The 20,930-nt window shown below is 38.3% G+C and overlaps 1 protein-coding gene and 1 long non-coding RNA gene across 5 annotated transcripts in view; one reads left to right on the top strand and one right to left on the bottom strand.

Annotated features, from left to right (window-relative positions):
* The window catches only part of LOC107505026, a 42,844-nt gene extending 22,250 nt beyond the window's left edge, over positions 1 to 20,594 (bottom strand). The window contains exon 1 of the long non-coding RNA XR_001595601.2: positions 20,507 to 20,594. This is a non-coding gene — a long non-coding RNA (uncharacterized LOC107505026). The remainder of the gene's footprint in view (positions 1 to 20,506) is intronic.
* Positions 20,595 to 20,734: 140 nt separating this feature from the next.
* GPR155 (G protein-coupled receptor 155) overlaps positions 20,735 to 20,930 on the top strand; it is a 38,025-nt gene continuing 37,829 nt past the window's right edge. For 3 of the 4 annotated variants that reach the window (XM_016134834.2, XM_016134872.2, XM_016134855.2), the window contains exon 1: positions 20,735 to 20,928. The gene's annotated coding sequence lies outside the window, so the exon portion shown is untranslated. The remainder of the gene's footprint in view (positions 20,929 to 20,930) is intronic. The other variant, XM_016134845.2, reaches the window with a different exon arrangement.

Raw genomic sequence — 20,930 nt, forward strand, 5'->3', positions numbered from 1 at the left:
ATTTGCAAGCAATGCCTCCAATAAGAACCTAATATCCAAAATATACAAAGAATTCATATGACTCGATAACAATTAAAAAAAAAAAAGATCCAATCAAAAAATGGGCAGAGGACCTCAACAGATACTTCTTCCCTAGAGGACATACAAATGACCAACAAATATATGAAAAGATGCTCAACATCACTAGCTATTAGGGAAATGCAAAATAAAACCGCAATAAGATGCCATCTCACACGTGTTAGAATGGCTATAATCAACAGGATAAGTAATGACAAATGTTGGAGGATGTGGAGAAATAGGAGCCCTCATACACTGCTGGTGGGACTGTAAATTGGTACAGCCACTATGGAAAATAGTATGGCATTTCCTCAAAAAACTAAGAATTGATCTACCACATGATTCAGAAATCACTATACTGAGTATTTACCCTAAAGACTTGAAACCCCATATCCAAAAAGATATTTGCACACCAAAGTTCATAGCAGCATTATTCACAGTGGCCAGGACATGGAAGCAACCGCAGTGTCCTACGATAGATGATTGGCTTAAGAAGCTGTGGTACGTATATACAACAGAATATTACTCAGCTATAAGAAGAGATGAAATACTGCCATTTGCAACAACATGGATGGATCTTGAAATAATCATACCAAGCAAAATAAGCCAGAAAGAATAGACTGAAAATCACATGATATCACTTATAGTGGAGATAAACCTAAAAGCAACAAATGAGTAGGACAAACAAACAGAGACTCATGGACATGGACAATGGATTAGATGGATTAGTGGTCACCAGAAGGGAGGGGGAAATAAAAAAAATGTAAAAAAATAAAAATAAAAAAGTATTGGAAAAAAATTAAAAATAAAAAAGGACTTGTTTGCCTAAAAAAAATAATGAAATGCTTAAAAATGACATAAAAGATGTTTCTTTAAGTGTTAAGGGTCAATTATTACAGGTAAGATTAGTTGATATGTGGAATACTCTTAAAATAGCTGTAATCTCGGGGCAGTATTGGTCACTTGAGATAACAGACAACCCAACTAGAAGTAGATACCACACATCCTAATGGCTATGATCCCTTGGGTAACTGTAAAATTAAAATACTGGCACTTAAAAGAGAAAACATGACATTGGGTTACTACACATTTGGGATTCCCCAATATCAAAAAAGAGAGTGGAGCCTACAGGCCATAGAAAGCCCCCTAATGATAGAAGGAAAAAATGTTCCTAAGGATATGTTAGTGGAATGGAACCAAAATACCTTTATTACTGTTAGATCTTTGGATAGACCTATGGTACAAGTACCCATGACTCTGGCCTTGATGCTTCCTCAACCAAGTATATATTATATGAGAAATTGGACCACAATATTATGCTCCAAGCCAAAACTTACCCTAACCTATTGGAGTCAAGGGAAAAATAAGAAACACTGTGATGGTTTGTGTAAAAATAGAATAAGTATGTGATGATAGAAAGAAAAAGATATTATTCAAGGTCAGTTGAAGATAAGGGAACCATTAAAATAATCAGAGAAATATTCTACACTGAACTTCCTAAAATTAATCTAATAAATGTAAATTATACATTAAAACAGTTAAGACAAGTAAAAGAACATCTGAAAAATGAGACTCGCAAAGTTATCATAACTACATGAAGTGAAAAAAAAAAAAAACAGAAACATGCATTCCCCAAAATAATGACAGCCTTAAATTCTAATGCATGGTATTCAAGAACATGCTTGATAGTGCCATGCAAATTTGTACTGTGTAGAGTTTTATAAAACTGGCTTTTACATGGAAATTCAATTGTCAAAGAAGCTTACTTGAGTGGTTTAAGAAACTAATATTTGGTCTTTTGGTGATTGGATATGGCATCATGTTAAAGAATTCTTTACTATGCTTATATTATAGGAATACAATTGCTTAAAATTAAACTATGGTATAAAAGAATGTGAGTCAAAAAAAATGGACCTTAGGATCGATTGGTATATGAGTGATTTGAAATCATATTAAATTGTATGTTGATTTAATGAGTTCAAATCCACTTGTTTATGACTTAATTGAAGTTGTTTTAATCCACCTATAATGATAAAGACAAAAAAAAGTTGTTTTAGAAGTTTTTTTGATAGAATGAAGCTGTGTCAGAATGTCATCATCTCATCTGTTGTTGGTAAAGCACGTCAGCAACCCAGTTGCTTATTGATAAGAACATGTGGAAAAGCAATTATGGCCACGGGACATTTAGACTATAGATACTGAGAGTTTGTGAAGTCTATTTAAGAGTTTCAGTTTGGGCAAGGTTACTCTGCTAACCTAAAAAATTCTCCAAAGACCCTTGGGGATTAGCTCCCACTGTGTAAAGGCTACTCTTTATAAGCAGTGATGAAAGCCTGGCAGAGGCCACATGAAGGAAATCAGCCTGCCTGCCAGCACCAGTCTCTTTGGTCCTTAGCAATGATCCCCAGAAACAGGGGACTTTTACTTTTGCACTGGCAACTGGATTATCAGCTCTCAGTTGGTAAAGCTGGCTCTCCCAAGAAACCAAACTTATATAAAAAAAGGTACACGTCTATTAAAATTTGGACTTTACTCTTTTTATCTCCCCAGCTAGAACAACAATGTGATTAGTCTGTCATTTGTCTGAAGTACATTATTTCTTAATTTGCCTTAGTAAGAGATATTACCGTTTATGCTACTGGCTTGTGAAATTATTATAATTTCCACAGCGAATCTCTACTAAATAAATTGCTGACAAAGGCAGAATTGGTCTCCGAATATAACTCTGTTACTTCCTCCCCAGACAAAAACAAAAAATGGGCCTTCAAAGGCACATAAGACTGAAAGAGAGCATTCAGCTTGGATACAGCAAGAACAAAAGTGAAAAGTGGAGAATGAAAGTGCACTATTTGGGGTAGGTGAATAAACCAATATGACTGGATTAGAGAGCCTATATAAAGTGAATGCCAACTAAATTAGATCAGTAAAATGAGGATAGATGATAAAGGGCTTTAAAATCCAGGATGAGTTTAGATTTAATCTTCTAGGGCAGGGGTCAGCAAACTTTTTCCGAATAGGCCAAATAATAAATACTTTAGGTTTTGCAGATTAGATGGTCTCTGTTACAAGTACCAACCACTTCCTTTGTGGTGTAAAAGCAGACATAGACAATATCTTTTAAATAAGTGTAGCTGTGTTTCCATAAAACTTTATAAAAATAGGTGGCAGATTTGGTCTTTGAACTAGAGCAGCAGAGTAATAAAATAAAAATGGTGTTTTATTAATTTTTGAAGTGACCCGGTACAAGGGTAGGGGACATTTCTTAGTTATTTGGCATCCATCACCCCCATTCTCCTTCCTCACAAGTTCTAAACTTTCAGGCAGATATAAAATTCTCTTACATGTTTAGGGATTGGTCTAAATTCATCAGGTCATCCCATCCCTCTTTGTACAATGGTTGGTTCATGTAACCCATTTCTAAAACACATAGTGTGTGCCATTTCTTGAGCACAGATGTTGGTATGTTGGTTCAGGAAGGACATCTGGACTAATTTTGGCCAGTACCATACAACGTACACAATATGCCCTTTACAGTACTGGAGCGTCTAAGAAAGAAGGAACATGCTTTCCTTTTCTGGGCAGGGTGATATGTAGTTGTAAAATTTGTATTTCTGAATCTATTTTGCCTCTCCGAGAGAAGCCAGCTTCGGAATAATGCTGACAAGACTGAAGACAGAGCAGAGAAAGGTAAAGAGGGCAGGTCTTTGATGATATGGTTGAACTATTAAACCCTAAAGTCTATCCTTCCTTGGACTTTTTAGTTCTATTAGCCAACAAATCACTTTCATTGCTCGAATCTGTTTGAGTTGATTTTTTCCATTACTTGAGATTAAAAGTGTTTTACTGTCATAGAAAAATAATATGGAATAGCAGACAGTGAAAGGAGTTAGACGAGATGAAAGGTATGAAGTGAAAAGGCACAAAACAGTAGTGAGAAGAAGAGTCATTAAAAAGCGAGAATTAGTATGTGAAGCTCATCTATACTGATGTAGAATATATTGAATTCCAACACTGAATAAAAAGCTAAAGGAAAAAATTTAAAGAATATATGGAGCAAGAAGTTTGAGCCCACTCACAAAGAAACACATGTAAAACATTCGAGAACTGATTTTAGTATACATGCTGCCAAAGCAAGCACAAAACGCAAGAGAGCTGAAAGGTTAAAGATAAAAGATATTTATTTGAAGTCTCTGCCAAGTCATAGTCCAACATATGATATCACTCTAGCAACAAAGGATGTAAATAAAATAACAAGTATTTAAAACATATTCATGTTCACCACAAAAGCTACAACCAGGGTCTATAAAAGAGTGTGCAAAACCATAAGTATGGTAAAAAGAAAAAACATAAACATCTGTGAAAACTGGATAAACTAGTGAGAACTTTTGGGTTATATTTTGGAAAGGGTAGGACTGATTGAGCCATTCCAGTTCTTTATATTTTCATGTTTAGGGCTAGGGGACATTCTCTCAATAGAACATGTAGTCCATTGACAACTTCTGGGAGTCTCAATGAAATAATAGGGTAAACAGAAGAGAATTGCTGGAAGAAAGAGGCCTAGTAATGATTCACACAAAATTACTGAGTCTTTCCATAGTCTAGTGATGAAAAGGTAAAGAAGAGACTTCTAGCTTTCAGTCTGGCCTGTAAGATGCTTGGAAGTTGCCCCTCCATCCGAACAAGTAAAATGTAAACTGAAACAAACGAACAAACTGAACAAACCGAAAAATCAACAACTCTTCTTAGATCCAAGAGAGAAATGAGGTCACAGAGCAAAATATTGCTCCAAACATTAAAGGGACTAATAGGCAAATACAGAGAATCACAACTTACTGGGTCAGCAACCTCTGTGGCAACCAGCACTGGGGAAGGGAAACCTAAACTATATTTGACAAATTGCTGGGGGCTCAGTGTGGACAACTCTGAAAGTTAAAAACTCTAGGGGGAACCTACTCATTGCAGGCCCTACATATTTGTGAGTTTTACCTCCTGGATCTCTACCAGGTCCTTACAGTGAATATCAGGAAAAAATCCCACCAACCCTGCTTCCGTGCCATGCTTCTTCTGGAAGGGAAAAGGGAAAAGGAACCATTTGAAACACATTAGAGCAAGGGTTCCCGGTCTGTGGCCTGTTAGGAACTGGGCCACAAAGCAGGAGGTGAGCAGCAGGAGAGCGAGCGAAGCTTCATCTGTGTTTGAGCTTCTCCGCAGTGCCAGCATCACCACCTCAGCTCCATCTCAGATCATCAGGCATTAGATTCTCATAGGAGCACCAGTCCCTGGTGCTGAAAGGTTGGGGACTGCTATGCTAGAGCATTCTGTCCTTTTTAACAAGGTTTTCCTTCAAGAAAAACTATTTAATCAAAGCCTCACCTACTGGAGTTTTATCAGAGCCCAACTGGCCTGGGCAAGAGAAACAGCTCCAACTCCTTCTAGCCATCCTGCCCCAGCTAAAGTGATGGGGAACAAGGGACTTGTTCACAAGGGAAGCACTTGTGAAGTTCACAGTCCAGACACACACACACACACACACACACACACACACACACACACACACACACCAAAAGACTGAGCCCTAATCTTAGAACTTACAGAACACTTTCCTTTCCCTCTACCTTACCACCACATTACCAAAGGTCTATTTACAGCAATTCCTTTTACCCACTATATCATGATAGCTACCTAGAAAAAAATTACAGATTACACTAAAAAGCAAAAAACACAGGTGGAAGAGACAGAACAAATCTCAGAACCAGACTCAGATATGGCAGGGATGCTGGAATTATCAACTGGGAATTAAAAACAATTATTAATATACTAAGGGCTTTACTGAATAAAGTAGGCATCATGCAAGGACAGATAGACAATATAAGGGGAGCAACAAAAATTCTAAGAACGAACGAAAAATAAATGCTAGAAATAAAAAAAGACTGTAACAGAAATGAAGAATGCTTTTGATGGACTTATTATACTGGACCCAGCTGAAAAAAAAAAAAAATCTCTGATATCTCAATAGAAACCTCCAAAATGGAGAAGCCGAGAAAAAAAAATACTGATAAAAACAGAACAGAGTATCTAAGAACTGTGAGACAACTACAAAATGTGAAATATATGCAAAATTGGAATACTAGAAGAAATGAACATAAGAAATATTTGAAACAATAATGACTAAGATCTCCTCCATTAATGTCAGACACAGATCCAGGAACTTCAGAAAACACCAAGCAGGGTCTGATCCATGAAGTCTGGCTTTGGAGTCTGTACATGTATTTGCCACTTCCAGGCCCCAGGCTGAGAGGAGTCAAATTCAAGAAAGATGAGAGAGCACAGAAATTAGTAATAATGTGTAGGTAATGTGTTTTTAGATTTAAATAAATTGATATTCTTTTGTGTTTTTCAAAGAGGCAAAATTAAAATTCTAGGAAATACTAACAAGGAAAATAAAAAGATGAAAGGTGGGGGTAAACTGTGTTCAGTAGTATATTAAATTCCTTTTCTTTGATTGGAAGCAGCCAGAGATTAATTTCAGGCTTTGGGGTATTTTTCTGTTTTTTAAGTTTAGTTACATATATGTTAACAACTTCTGGTCAAGATGGCAGAGTAGGTAAATGCTGTGCTTGCCTCCTCCCATGACCATATCAAAATTACAACTAAACAATGGAACTACCATCACTGAGAACCTCCTGAAGACAAGCTGAACAGAAGTCCTATAAATAAGGATATATAGAAGAAGCCACGTAAAGACTCATAGGAGGGACACAGAAGGAACACAGAAGAGACAAGCCCCCACACCCTTGGTGTGGTGGTTAAGAAACAGGAGGAAATCATGGCTGCAGAGTTCCTCCCTTGAGGAGTGAAAGGTCCCAGACAGGGCTCCAGTGCTGGGAAGAGAACTCCACATAACTTCTGGCTGTGAAAACTAGCTGTGACTGTGGCTGAGTGAGATGGAGGGCTGCTAGAGTCCCAAGTGTTCCTCTTAAAGGGCTCACACACAGATTTATTCACTGATGGACTCACTTGCTCTGAGCTCCAGGACTGGGGCAGTAGCTCAAAAAGCACAAGTGGCATACAGGGAGGAACAGAATTGTTTGGCTTCAAGGTGAGGGCTGGAAAGACAGCTTTCTTCCAGATAGAAGTGTTGGAAGACATTATTGTTCCTTCATTGAGTCCTCCCCCAACGCAACCTTCAGGTGCAGGCAGGCACCAAGTCAGAGTTTCCATCACCTCAGCCTGGGTGATTCTCTGACACCTGACCGACCCAACTTTCAGGCTCACCCAAGCTGCTTCCGGTGGCTTTTCCATACAAATAGCCTATCTTAGTTCAAGCTACAGGCACTTCCTAAAATCTCTCAAAGGTTCACAAACCCCAAACAAGCAGCATCTGGCCTGGCCATGCCCGCTACCTCTTGGTAAGTGGTCACAAGCCTGGCACTAGGGGCTACCAACCTTGGTTTGCAGTTTAGCCTCTCCCAGGTGCCTTTAAGCCCAGCATATTGGTGACCATCTACAGATCACTTTGTAGATCATACAAGCAGTCCCCAGCTGGGTACAGGCAATGGCTGACCTTGCCTGTACTGGAGCCCCACTCAAGAGGCTCCAAAACCAACACACCCTGTGGCTAGCTTAAGACCACACCAGAGCACCACCCAGTCACCTCCACAAATGACACACCCAAAGGGCAGACTATGCAGACACCAGAGCCCCACTAAAGTGGATCCTGCTCAAGGGGGAAGAGTCAGCCCCTGCACACAGCTCCTCTACTATAGTCATGGCCATTCCTCACAGCCAATGAGCCTGAGGGTCAATGATTCAAGTGACCTTCCAACAACAACCAAGGCTTACCTACAACAGAGTGTGCATACAACCCACATAAGTGATATACCTGGAGCACCCAGCTCAGGTGACCAGGTAGACTGTGCCACTGGGCCCCATAGGATATGTACTATATGTGGCCACTCTATGAAAACCAGGATACGTAGTCTACAGCCATGTCACCCTGAACATGCCTGATCTTGTCTGATCTTGGAAGCTAAGCAGGGTCAGGCCTGGTTAGTACCTCAGAATACCAGGTGCTGCAGGCATCTAAAAAAAAAAAAAGCACTAGGATGCGTAGCTGATTTACCTAATACATAAAAACAAACACAGGGAGTAAGCGAAAATGAGGAGAGAAAAAAACACAACCCAAAGGGAAGAAAAGAACAAAACTCCAGAAAAATAACTAAACAAAATGGGACAAGTAATCTACCAGATATGAATTCAAAACATTGGTTATAAGAATGCTCAGTGAACTTAGGGGAAGAACTCAGTGAGAACTTAAAGAGGTAGGAAACATAAAAATGGAGATTGAAAACATAAAAAAAAAAAAAACAGTCGGAAATGAAGAACACATTAGAGGGACTCAACAATACATTAATGAAGCAGAAGACCAAATCGGAGATTTGTAAAACAAGGTAGAATAAAATACCCAATCAGAACAGCAAAACAAAAAAAAAAGAATTTTAAAAAATGAGGATAGTTAAGGGGCCTCTGGAACAACATCAAGTGTACCAACATTTGCATTGCAAGGGTAAGAGTGTAAGAGAGAAAGCAAGGAATCGAAAACCTATTTGAAGAAATGATGACAGAAAACTTCCCTAACCTGGTAAAGAAAATAGACATAGCCCTGGAAGCACAGAGAGTTGCGAATGAGATGAACCCAAAGAGGCCCACACCAACCCACATCATACTTAAAATGCCAAAAGTCAAAGACAAAGAGAGAAAAAAAAAACACAATTATTTACCTATAAGGGAGCTCCCAAAAGACCGTCAGCTGGTTTTTGAATAGAAACTGTAGGCCAGAGAAGATTGGCATGAAATATTCAAAGTGATAAAAAGTAAGGACCTACAACCAAGATACTCTACCCAGAAAAGCTATTGTTTAGAATAAAATGTTAAAGGGACACAAGGGGGAAAGGGAGTGGAGAGGAGGATGAAAAGGAGGAAGAGGAGGAGGAGAAGAAAAGCAAGAGGAAGAAAAATAAAAAATATGAATAATAAAATATCAATAACTACATATCAATTGACAATTATTTAAATGTAAATGGATTAAATACTTCAATCAAAAGACATAGGGTAGCCGAATAGATTAAAAAAAAAAAACCCCAAGACTTTTACATATGCTGCCTACAAGAAATCCACTTCAGATCAAAAGACACACAGAGACTGAAAATAAAGGGGTGGAAAAGCTATTTCATGCAAAGAGACCTGAAAAAATAACTGGGGTAGCAATACTTCTATCAGACAAAACACATTTTAGAACAACAGCTATAACAAGAGACAAAGAAGGACCCAGCAATTCTAATCCTGGATATTTATGGGAAGAAACCCAAAACCCTAATTCAAAAAGACATATGCATCCCTATGTCCACTGCAGCATTATTTACAATAGACAAGATATGGAAGCAACCTAAGTATCCATTGGTAGATGAACAGATAAAGAAGTGGTACATATAAAACATGGAATATTGCTCAGCCATAAAAAAGAGTACAATCTTGCCATTTGTGACAACATGGATAAAGCCAGAGGTATTATGCTAAGTGAAAGAAGTCAGACAGAAAAAGACAAACACTGTATGGTTTCACTTATATATGGAATCTAAAAAAAATGAACAAACAAAACAGAAGAATGTCATAGATACAGAGAGCTTTTTCATGGGAGACAGTGTTGAGGGGATGGGTGAAAATGGGGAAGAGATTAATATGTGCAGATTGCCAGTGATAAAAACAGTAATGCAGAAGTAAAGTACAGCATAAGGTCAATAATATTGAAATAACTAGGCATGGTGTCAGATGGGTCCTAGACTTATCAGGATGATCACTTCAAAAGTTGTATAAATGTCTATTCACTATGTTGTACACTTGAAACTAATAATACTGTATGTCAATTATAATTGAAAAGTTAAAAATTATTTAAATATATATGTTAACAATTTAATGGCAACAACTAAATGAAGATATTCTATCTTTTTATGAGGAAGAAATTGGAATTTACTGAACTTCCCATTAGAGAATTAATTAAATGAACTATGACACACATATATAGACTACTCTAAGCTGTAAACTCTAAGTGAGTGGAATACCTGTAGGGCTCACAGAGAAACTAATTCAGGAGTTGGTGGAGTTGAGGTTCACCAGCAGAAGGGGGACACTGAGAGTGGTAATAGCTCACCTGGGACTATTAAGAAGATGAAAGAGAATTCCATGCCTACAATTCTTGAAGCTAAGCTAAGCAGAGCCTACTAGGCTGCTGGTGACAGATGAGCTCTTCAAGCAAAAACCCTGCTTTTGTTTAGAATGTTAACCAATGGGGACACTACACGGCACAGATGAGGGCCCATGGGCAATAATTATAGGAGAGAAGGTGATTTGGGGGGATCCAAGATGTCAGAGCCTCAGATTTGGGGGCTATTCAGGGCAGAAAGGACTTGGAAGTGGCAGAAATAAAAGAATGTCAAGCTGTGCCTTTCTACTGAGAAGGCAGACTTGGAGAAAAGTACACAAAATAGTGATAAAGGTAAGATCCGGCCAAGACAGGTAAACCAACCCTATTGGTTCTGCCTTACTTTCAGAGGCCCATTCTATCCAAGATAAATTTACAGTGACAGCAGTTAGCTTATAGTAGAGAGTAGGGAAAGCTGCTACCGGTGAACCAGAATTATCCCTCATGCCACCCAACTATCAGATTTACTCGGTGGGAGGAAAACAGGTGTTTCCACAATGAGTGGTACTATTCAGCCCAGGGTAGTCTAACACAATTCACACCTTTGAAAATAGATTATTTTATTTTGATAGAAATGCTTCCTTTGCTGGGATAATTATCATTTGAGTATGTGGACAGTATCCTAAAGGTTTGATGTTGCAAGTGCAAGTAATTGTCTCCACTATGGCTGAGAGCTTATTCTCATCATCTTGAGATGGTATTAAGGATCCTACATGGAGGTCCTATGATTCTGATTAGACAGAGCATAGTGTACAAATGAACCAAGTCAATCACAGGTAGGCACAGCTGGGTGTCTGATGCACTCCTCGAGGCAGACAGAAGACAGTAGATAACAGACATTCATAATGCAGTGCAGCTGGAGCCCCAGATCAAACAACCAGTTCCAAAGCTGAGCTAAGGATCCGAGGAAGTAGTTGGGTATGGGAGGCCAGAGCAGGGATTCAGAGGTGGGACACCTTCCAGGAATTTTATCAAAAGGTTATTTTCTTCAAAGTGGTCTTTTTTTTATTAGACATGATATGGAGCTGTAAAGTGACTTTTGCTAAAGAGCATCTTAAAGGTCCTGCTAGACATTTGACAAACATATAATAAGTATATCCCTTTCAGACATGTGATAAACACGTGATAAGCATACCCACAGTGTGATTACGAGCCATTAGTACACACATCCTGCATTTGCTTACTCTTCTCAAGGTTTAAGGCCTCATTGCTTCAGTTTCTCTAGGGAAAATATATATTGACTTTAAAATAATTTATATTTCCATTAGTTGATACTGCTCTGCTATCTTCTTTGATCACACTTCATAGATTCTTATCTATTTGTACATTTCTATTTTATTTTATTCTGTATTGAGAATTTTTTATCTTGACTCTGTAGAAGGAACTACAGAAGTATTCTTCTCTGTGTTGAGTAGGAACTTTCCACATTCTGAATCTAGAATGAGGCTCTAATAGCACATGAGAATTTGAAAAATGGTACAAAGTAACAATTTTAAAAGACATTTAACTTTGAGAAAAAATGTAGGTCAACATCATTATGATCTCGATGCAGGAAAGGATTATTTTTTAAAGACACCAAATGTAAAAACTATAAAGAAAAACATTAGTAAAATGTCATATATTAGAAAATAACATCTCTGAGGAAAGAAGAATGATGATTGTTTCTCAAAGACGGAAGCTTTAAGAGATAGTGAAATGACTGCACTGGAGTTTTGCTACATAATCCACAACACTATAAATGTATTGGCTTAGTTATTGAATGTGCCAGAAAATTACTTCATCCAGTTTCACCCATACTATGAACTTTCCAACTGGAATTTGATAATGGCACTATAGTGAAGACATGATGTATATATACAAGAAACGAAGACGGTGATCAGTTTTGTTTTGTTTGCTTTTCTCCACAAAAGATAAACTGAAAAGAAATGAGTTTTGCATGAGGAACAACGTCCTAATAGGAAAACAGCTATTGAAATAGTTTTCTGAAGGAAGTTGCCAGACTTCACCTGCCCTTTTTTCTATTACACGTTTCTCCCTGTAGAGCACTGAGACTCTAGAAAAATTTTCTGCCCTCTTCTAAGGCAAATATTCCTGCCTGCCCTTGAAAGAGATGCATAATTCCTAGTTTATTCTCTAGAGTAGCTCTTAACTAAGAATTTGCTTTAGAATTATCTGCAGAATCTGGGGGGAAAATACAGACCTTGGACCCAGTCTCCATGATATTGATTTAGTAAGCCTGGCTGCGGCCCTGGTAGCTATATTTTTTAAAATTATATACTACAAGAACAACCATCTCCAAACCTAGAATCCAGTCCTCTTTCTGACTGGGTCTCACTAACACTCTTGTACTTAAGAGGTCTTAAGTTCTTTCCTAATTCAACTTTTCGGAATGTTTTAGGGAAAGCCTCCATAGAAATTGGAGTAAATGGAAGGCCTAAATAACTTTTGGAATTCTGGGAGTATTTCAATAGTTGTAGAATGAATTATTAGGACATCGTTTATCATATTTGGTCTACGTCAAAACTAATGATGATTCCCCTATGATTTATTATTTCAGTCATTGTCAGTCACAAAAACAATCTGGTACCTCTGCTGCTAGAAATTAGCATTCTGATACTTCTTCTCTGTCAGATACTTTTGTTGGTAGCTGAAAGAAGCAGACTAAGAAAAAGTAGGTGTTCCCATTTTAAGTGATTCTCTACAGAAACTTCACAAACTTGTTTAACTGGCATTCCAAGAGTTAGTAGGTTAGCAAATATTTATCAAGTACCTACTATGTGACAAGCAATGTTCCAGGCATTGAAGATCCTATGGCAATCAACACAGAGCACCTATCCCTTCAAGGAGGAGACTGGAATTCCTGAAATACTCTACTGGAAGAATGCTTCTGAGGTCTGTGCTTAATTATTATGCTGAGGATGATAGCCTTTTTTGAGCTAGTTATTTACTCAAAAGTTTCACTCATGTTTTAACTAGAATCAGCTAAAGACCTTCTTACTCCAAAGTCAAAATTAAATCTGAGGTTTTCTCTATTTCCTCTATATTTTAAAAGGAGGTTAGTTTTAGAACTTTTCATCTTAGAGATTATTCAAATTACAAAATGCTCTACACATTTTATACGATTCTTTGTTTAAAAATTGCCTATTACATAAATTTGTCTCTGAGCATATTCCCCCCTCCCCACGGCTTTATTGAAATATAATAGATAATTAGTTGCTTGTATTTACATTGTACAATTCAATGAGTTTTTTCAATTATAGGTGGCACACAATAATATATTAGTTTCAGTTGTACAGCATAGTGATTAGAGATCTATATAACTCACAAAGTGATCACCTCAGTAAATCTAGTACCCCTCTTCCCCCTACATATTTATTACATTATCTATTAGTACTTCTTAATCCCTTTGCCCTTTTTCATCATCTGCCCAACCCCCCTCCCATTTAGTAGCTCTCAAAATATTCTCTATGAGTTTGTTTCTGTTTTTGTTGTCGTTTTGTTCTCTTGATTCCATATGTACATGAAAACATGTGATATTTGTCTTTCTCTGACTAACTTCATTCAGCACAATATCCTCTAGGTCCATCAATGCAGTATCTTTCTCCATCCCCTTGCTTTTAGTCTGTGTGTGTCTTTTAATCTGACGTGAGTCTCTTGTAGGAAACATGTAGGGGTCATATTTTCTTATCCATTCAGCCATTCTATCTTTTGGTTGGAGCATTTACTTCTTTTCCATTTGAGGTACTAGTTGATAGGAATGTAGTTATTACCATTCTTTATTCCTGTTTTTGATAAATGTTTTTTCTTCTTAAAGAAGTCCCTCCAACATTTCCTCTAATACTAGTTTGGTGTTGATAAATTCCTTTAGCTTATTTTTGTCTGGGAAGCTCTTTATCTGTCCTTCAACTCTAAATGATAGCTTTGCTGGATAAAGAATTCTTGGTTGTAGGTTCTGAGTTTTAACCATTTTGAATATTTTGTCCCTTGTTTCTTTTGAAAAATCAACTGCCAGTCTTTTTGGTGCTCCTTTGTAGGTAACTCCTTTGTAGGTAACTCATTGTTTTTCTCTTGCTGCTTTTAAGATTCTTTCTTTGTATTTAACCTTTTGCATGTTAATTATAATGTGTCTTGGTGTGGGTCTCTTTGGGTTCATCTTTTTTGGGACTCTCAGCTTTCTGGGGTTGTATGTCTATTCCCTTCACCAGACTAGGGAAGTTTTCCACCATTATTTCTTCAAACAGCTCTTCAACTTCTTGTTTCCCTTCAGGTACTCCTATGACTTGGATGTTTTTACATTTAATTTTGTCACACAGGCTCCTTAAATTATCATCATCTTGGCTTTTTTCTTGCCATTCTGATAGGGTGTCCTTGGCTTCCTCAACCTCCATATCGGTGGTTAGATTCTCTTCTTTATACACTCTGTTGATTTCCTCTAATATATTCTTCATCCCAGATAATGTGTCCTTCACTTCTGACTGGTTCACTTTTATAATTTCCATTTCCATTTTTATGTTTTTTTATCTCTTTGTTGAAGTTCTCACTGAGTTTAACCAAAAGTTCATTGAGTATCTTCATAACCAGTGTTTTGAACTCTGCACCTGTTAGATTACTTGACTCCATTATATCTGGATCTCTGTTCTGTTCTGTCATATGATTTCTGCTTCTTTATCTTCCCATTTTTGCTGCCTTTCTGTGTCTATTTCCATCTACGAAGCAAAACTCCTAAGTGTCCTGGTCTTATTAGTGTGGATTTGTGAAGTAGGTGTCCAGTGGCACAGTCCTGAGGGGGATTCAGCTGCAGACAAAATTTAGCCCAAGCCTCTACCCCTCTAGGGCCACCTGTTAAGATTTAGCATGCAATCCACAGATGCTGTGCTTACAGTTGCCTCAAGAGCCCACACCAGAAACCAAGGCCAGCTGCCAACAGGGTGGGTCTTGGGGTTGGCTCAGTAAGGAACACTGGATTTACTGAGGATACAACTGGATGTGGCTTGGGTGGGGCCGTGAGTTGGGGGAGGCAGAGTTTCAGGGAATCCTCTGGGCAGAGCGACTTCTCTTATCCAGTTTGATCACGTCTCAGCTACGGCAGCACTGTGTCTGGACACTAGGAGAGGAGTGGGCTTAAGAGAGGAACAATGAATACTGCCAGCACTTCTGCCTATGAGAAAGCCTCACCTCCAGCCCTCACTCCAACAACTCAGTGTCCCCCTGTAAGTCTCTGGTGCCACCCGAGCAGCCAACCCAGTGCTGGTGCTCAGAGCAAGTCCATCACCACAAAAGAACGGTTGCAGATAAGGCCCTTTTAAGAGGTGTCTGCAGCTGCCAGCTGCCACTGCCATAGCCTCTGTCCCACTCAGCCACTCAGGACCAGGCAGCCTTATATCTTTGCCCCTCCTACCTTCTACTGTTGCAAGGTGATTAATTACTTCTCTCCCTGGTTGTAGTGCTTCTGTTCATCTAGATCCCAGGAGACTTTGCTTGCTGTTTGCTCTGTGTTTCCATCCCAACTTTGATGTGGTCACAAGAGGAATGAACAAAGCCTCTATCACCTATGCCATTTTTAGGTGCGTGCTTCTCAGCACATTTTTAAGTGAACAAACTAGTAGTAAAAATGGGAGTATTTTGTTTGTTTATCACGTTTGTGTTCCTGATCTCTAAGCCCTTTCAAAAAAAAAAAAAATGTGGTCAAAACATAACCACCAAGTATCAAGGAGCTAAATCCATCCAAATCCATCCTGAAACAAAATGGATGGCCAGTAAAATCATCACACTTCTACTGTATGGCTTCTGTACTCTATTTTATCAAAGTCCTCCATTTAACTTTCAGTTTCATATCTAATTCTGGTTTCGTTGCTTTTCTGCTTAAGTGCTGGCCCAGAGAAAAGCATCTACCTATTTAGCTACATTTGAGTCGTGTGCGTGTGTGTGCGCGTGTATTTACATTGATCAGTTTATTATAAAAGGATATGAAAAGGATACGGATGAATATCCAGATAGAAGAGATGCATTGGGCAAGCTATGTGGGGAGGGGCACAGAACTTCCATGCCCTCTCCAAGAGTGCTACTCTCCCAGAACCTCCACATGTTCACCTACTTTTTCTTAGTCTGCTTCTTTCAGCTACCAACAAAAGTATCTGACAGAGAAGAAGTATTCATTAGAATATTTTAACAGTAAATTAAAAGGAGAGTAGGGAAGGTAGCATATATTTATGAAAACACAAATACATATACGGATATTATATATATTAAATTAGAAGATAATTTTCAGAATTTTATCTTTTAAATTATTTTATCTAAAATTTTATTTTATTTTAAATTATTTAATTATAGCATTTAAAATAACAAAAAGAAGGCATAATTTAGGAGAATATTTAAATAAGGCTATAAACCTGGGCCAAGTGAAAATTTGGAAAAAAATAAGAAATCATGTACGATAAAAGAACTATACCTCAATTTCTTGTATCAAATAGCTTCCATTGAATAGAAGTACACTTTAATATCCTGGATAGCTGATAGGCAATTATGTTTTTTATTCAATCATTCAGAACCATTTATGGAACACCTACCGTATGCTCTATTATAAGTGGTAAGGATATAATAGTTAATAAAAACAAGGCCTGGCCTAGTACAAGTTCATATATTGTACTATTGCAGTGCTCTTAAATTGTTTTATTTTATAGGTGGATTTTGTATACCTACTTGGTTTAATACATAGTAGTGGCTTTTAAATTTGTTTTAGAAAAATATTTACTATTAGGTACTATTCACCATTTTTGTATAGCCAAAATATACATTTTAAGACTTATTTCAGACTTTTTCCTCATAAAATGAGTACACGTATTTTGGTAAAAATTTTGGGAACTTTCCTATATAGAAAAAAAATCGCATGTATTTTTACTAGTCAGAGATAATAACTTTTGGAATTTTTTTCTGTCCATTTGATTTGAAAAGACAGAAAACCCAACTCAAACTTGTTTAGACAATAAATAAAATTGATTGGCTCAATTAAATCTTAAAGTTATAGTTCCTAATAGTACAACTAGCAGGAATTGTAATAACACTTGAGTGCTTCCAATGAGAAGCAGATGGGCCATATTAAAATAATAAATAATAATAATAATAATAATAATACCACCACTACCACCAGTAAATGGGAACCCTGGGAACCCATCTCATGATCAGATGGTAAAAAGCAAAGAGGTGTACGTTGTACCCTCAAACCATAAGTAAATGTTATGCTAGATGCAAAATACAGAGAAGTGAGACAGAAAACAAAATTTTGATCTTAATAGCTTATAGGTTAGAAATGATCCAGAGTATCTTTTCTTAAGGAAGGCCCATAAGACCTGATTGCCTCCCATTTACCTGCCATTCCCTTTTGAGAAAAATCTGGCCTTGACTTCCACCCAAGGTTACAGTCTTGTCCCATCCCCAATGATCCACCATTTCAGCATGACCAATGCCAACACTAAGACTTCCTAGGAATGAGGCTTCCTTTCACTACGGGACCACATTATCCAACTAAGAGGTTGGTCATCAATTCATTTTTCAGATTGATTTATGACTGAAAGAGAGAACTGTAGATGGAAAAAAGGCCACATACTAAACCTAATATGCTCAGGAGAGGCCTGAAAGGCAGGCCTTATAAACTCAGAGACTGAAAGTGACCAGACAGAATGGTCTGAATATAAAAATTCCTAACTAAGAGCGAATCATGGTAGGTAGTCATGTTCTAGGCCTGAGCCTCCTTGACAAAGATCAATTTTTACCTTAAGTGGACCTGTCTATTGTCTTTTTGGACCTGAGACAACAAACCTTGAAATGTCAGAATAATCTCCTTTTCCAGACCGCTCAGGCACAACCACTGCACCAGAGCACAAGACCACAGAACCCCTCGTTGTTACCTTGTTTCCCACATAGCATCTCTATGTGCTGTAAATGTTAATTATTAACTATCCCGTCCCCACGAAGAAGTATGTGTCTCTCGGTTTTACTTTTCATCAAATTCCAGAGATTTCCCTGCTTTGCTTTCTCCTGCCCCTTTAATCTACCATCAATGGAGTTCAGGTAACCTTCCTTAAATCTCCCCCTTCAATTCTAATATATAAGCTGCAACTCTGCCATTCTCCAGAGCATTTTCTCAATCCACTGAGATAGTGCTTCCCTGCAATTGTCATCAGTTTGGTTCAAATAAACTCATAAAAATTCAAAAAAAGAAAAAAAAATTGGCTCACAAGAATGAGAAATACAAAGGCTGACTGGCTTCAGGTGAGGCTTGATTCTACAACTCAATTTGTCATCAAGAATCCACTTATTTCCTTCTCTGTCGTGCCTTGGTTGGTGTGTGCATCATTCTAAGACTGGCTCCTCTTATGATCGATCCCAGGATCCTGTTAGCATCTTCCCCTTGTCCAACAGGAAACAAAACATCAGCATTCTTAGCAAAAGTCCTAAGAGTCATTGTATCAAAGGACCTTAGAACCAATGCCCACCTTGACTCAATCACTGAGTCCAAAGGGATGGAATATACTGATAGCCAAATTTTTCTGTTATACCAGAGTTATATCACCTCTAAAGGCGAGTGAAGTCAACTTCTCTGGAGGTATAGGAGATCCCCAAAGAGAAACTGGTGTTATTGGGAAGAGGATGAGAGTGTTAAAGAAACTAAATAATGTTAAAGAAATTTCAAGTCATAACAAACATATTCAATTTTAGTGTATGTGCAGCCAAAGCAAGCACTAGACATATTCAAACAACACATTTTAAATCACTCTAATCACTTGCACTATTTTATCTTCCTCTTCTTTACTCATCTTTGGTTAAACTTTATAGATGGGCCAGAGTTCCCACTTTTTCAAGAAAGATAATCTTCAAAATTTCAGTAGGGAATACTTGATAGATATTAAAAATTATGATATAGACCTATGTTATGGATAAAAGGTAATTGTATATAAAGATGTTACTAAAAATCATGTATAAAAAATGTCTATTGTATGATGCTATTTTTCTTAATCTATATACAGAAAAAAAATGTACATACAGTAAAATGTTAACAGAAGTTATCAATAGGTATTGTGATTTTTCACTTCCTTCATTCCTTTTTGTATTATCTAAATATTTCATGATTATTTAGTACATTCAAAATCAGAAATAAAAAAAGTTAGAAACTGAAACTACAATTCTCTTAAGTACTAAGCCTCCATTTGGTGATAAGGCCTAGCATAAGTGACTCCACTGTGGGTCTGTGGTTTTAACATGAAAACAAAGGTCAAGTGAGAACAGAAGCCACAATACATGACTTTTCTATAGTTTCAGTTTCTGCCCATTTTTCTCCTGCTTAGTTTTCAAAGCCTTTAACCAACCCTCCCTTACTGTAATTTTTCAAGTTAAGCTATATGTTCCTGTACCTTTGCACTAAAATTACCAAGATGATAGAAAGACAATGAAGTTGCCACACAAAAAGAGTTAAAGGTGCAATGCAAACTAGAGGCTTTACAAAAAACAGATCCTTGTGAAGTTATTGAGCGGGATTAGGTTATAAATATTTTTAAGCTTGAAATAATTTTGATTCTGAAAGATTAATTCAAATACAGGATTCCTTCCTGTTTCAAAAGAGAGCTCTATAGAGTAAGTCCTCACATAATACCATGGATAGGTTCTTGGAACTGCGGGGAAATGACATATAAGGAAATAAATTTTACCTTAAGCTAATTACTATAAACGAGAATTAAATTCTTGGCATCTCATCAACGTTATAACAAACAAAATGAAGGAAAAGGTGTTGTTGGAGCACCTGCTGTATTTGGGATCCCTTCATTTCAAGAAACTCTAGAAATTTTCCACCAATACAACCGGTTTCCTCTTGGTAGACTAAGGGGGTATACATGCAGTTTCCCCCACGACAGAAATACAAGCAGTCAGCAACTGGACCAACTCACTACAAATCAAGTACAGTGGAAAAGCTTTATAGGCATTTTAATCTCTGATTTAGTCAAGTCCAGATCACACTCCCTTGGGAAAGGAGGAAGGTGAGACTACTGACCCAGGTCTGACTCTTAAGTCCTCGCGTTAAATCTTAGGTATAACCATGACGAGGCTAACTAAGAGATTTGCCCTATCACTCAAAGATGTTAGGTGTAGAGACTAAAAGCCACTGCAGCTGTTTAAGAGAACTGGATTATAAATACCCACAGCAGCCGCCATCTTGCGGGGGCTAGATGGCCGGAAGTCCCGCCGCCAGAGTCTAGAGACTGGGCCGCCGGCTGTCGGCGGAGCCGGGGACCGCGTGCTCGGCGACTGGGCGGCGGGGGCGGAGCCGGAGGCGGGTCTGGAGGCCGTGCGGCTTGGAAGTTCCCGGCGAGGGGCGGGACCTCAAGGCGGAGCGCGCGGGGCGGGGCAGGGCGGGACCGCCCGGCCCGCGTGGGGAGGAGCTGACCTGGCAGCTGCTTCTCCGCACCTCACTTTCGCGGAACGTGACTGAGCTGCTGCAGCCGGCAGCTAGTAGCTGTCTTCCAGGAGGCTGGGTGGGAGATGACGGTGATTTCCTCCCTGCTTGGCCCACAACGAGCATCGACTCCCTCCTCTTCGCGGCCCCGGAGCTGCAGACGTAGCAGGT

Source organism: Rousettus aegyptiacus, unplaced genomic scaffold (genome assembly GCF_014176215.1).
Source record: "Rousettus aegyptiacus isolate mRouAeg1 unplaced genomic scaffold, mRouAeg1.p scaffold_m13_p_2, whole genome shotgun sequence".
Taxonomy (NCBI): Eukaryota; Metazoa; Chordata; class Mammalia; order Chiroptera; family Pteropodidae; genus Rousettus; species Rousettus aegyptiacus.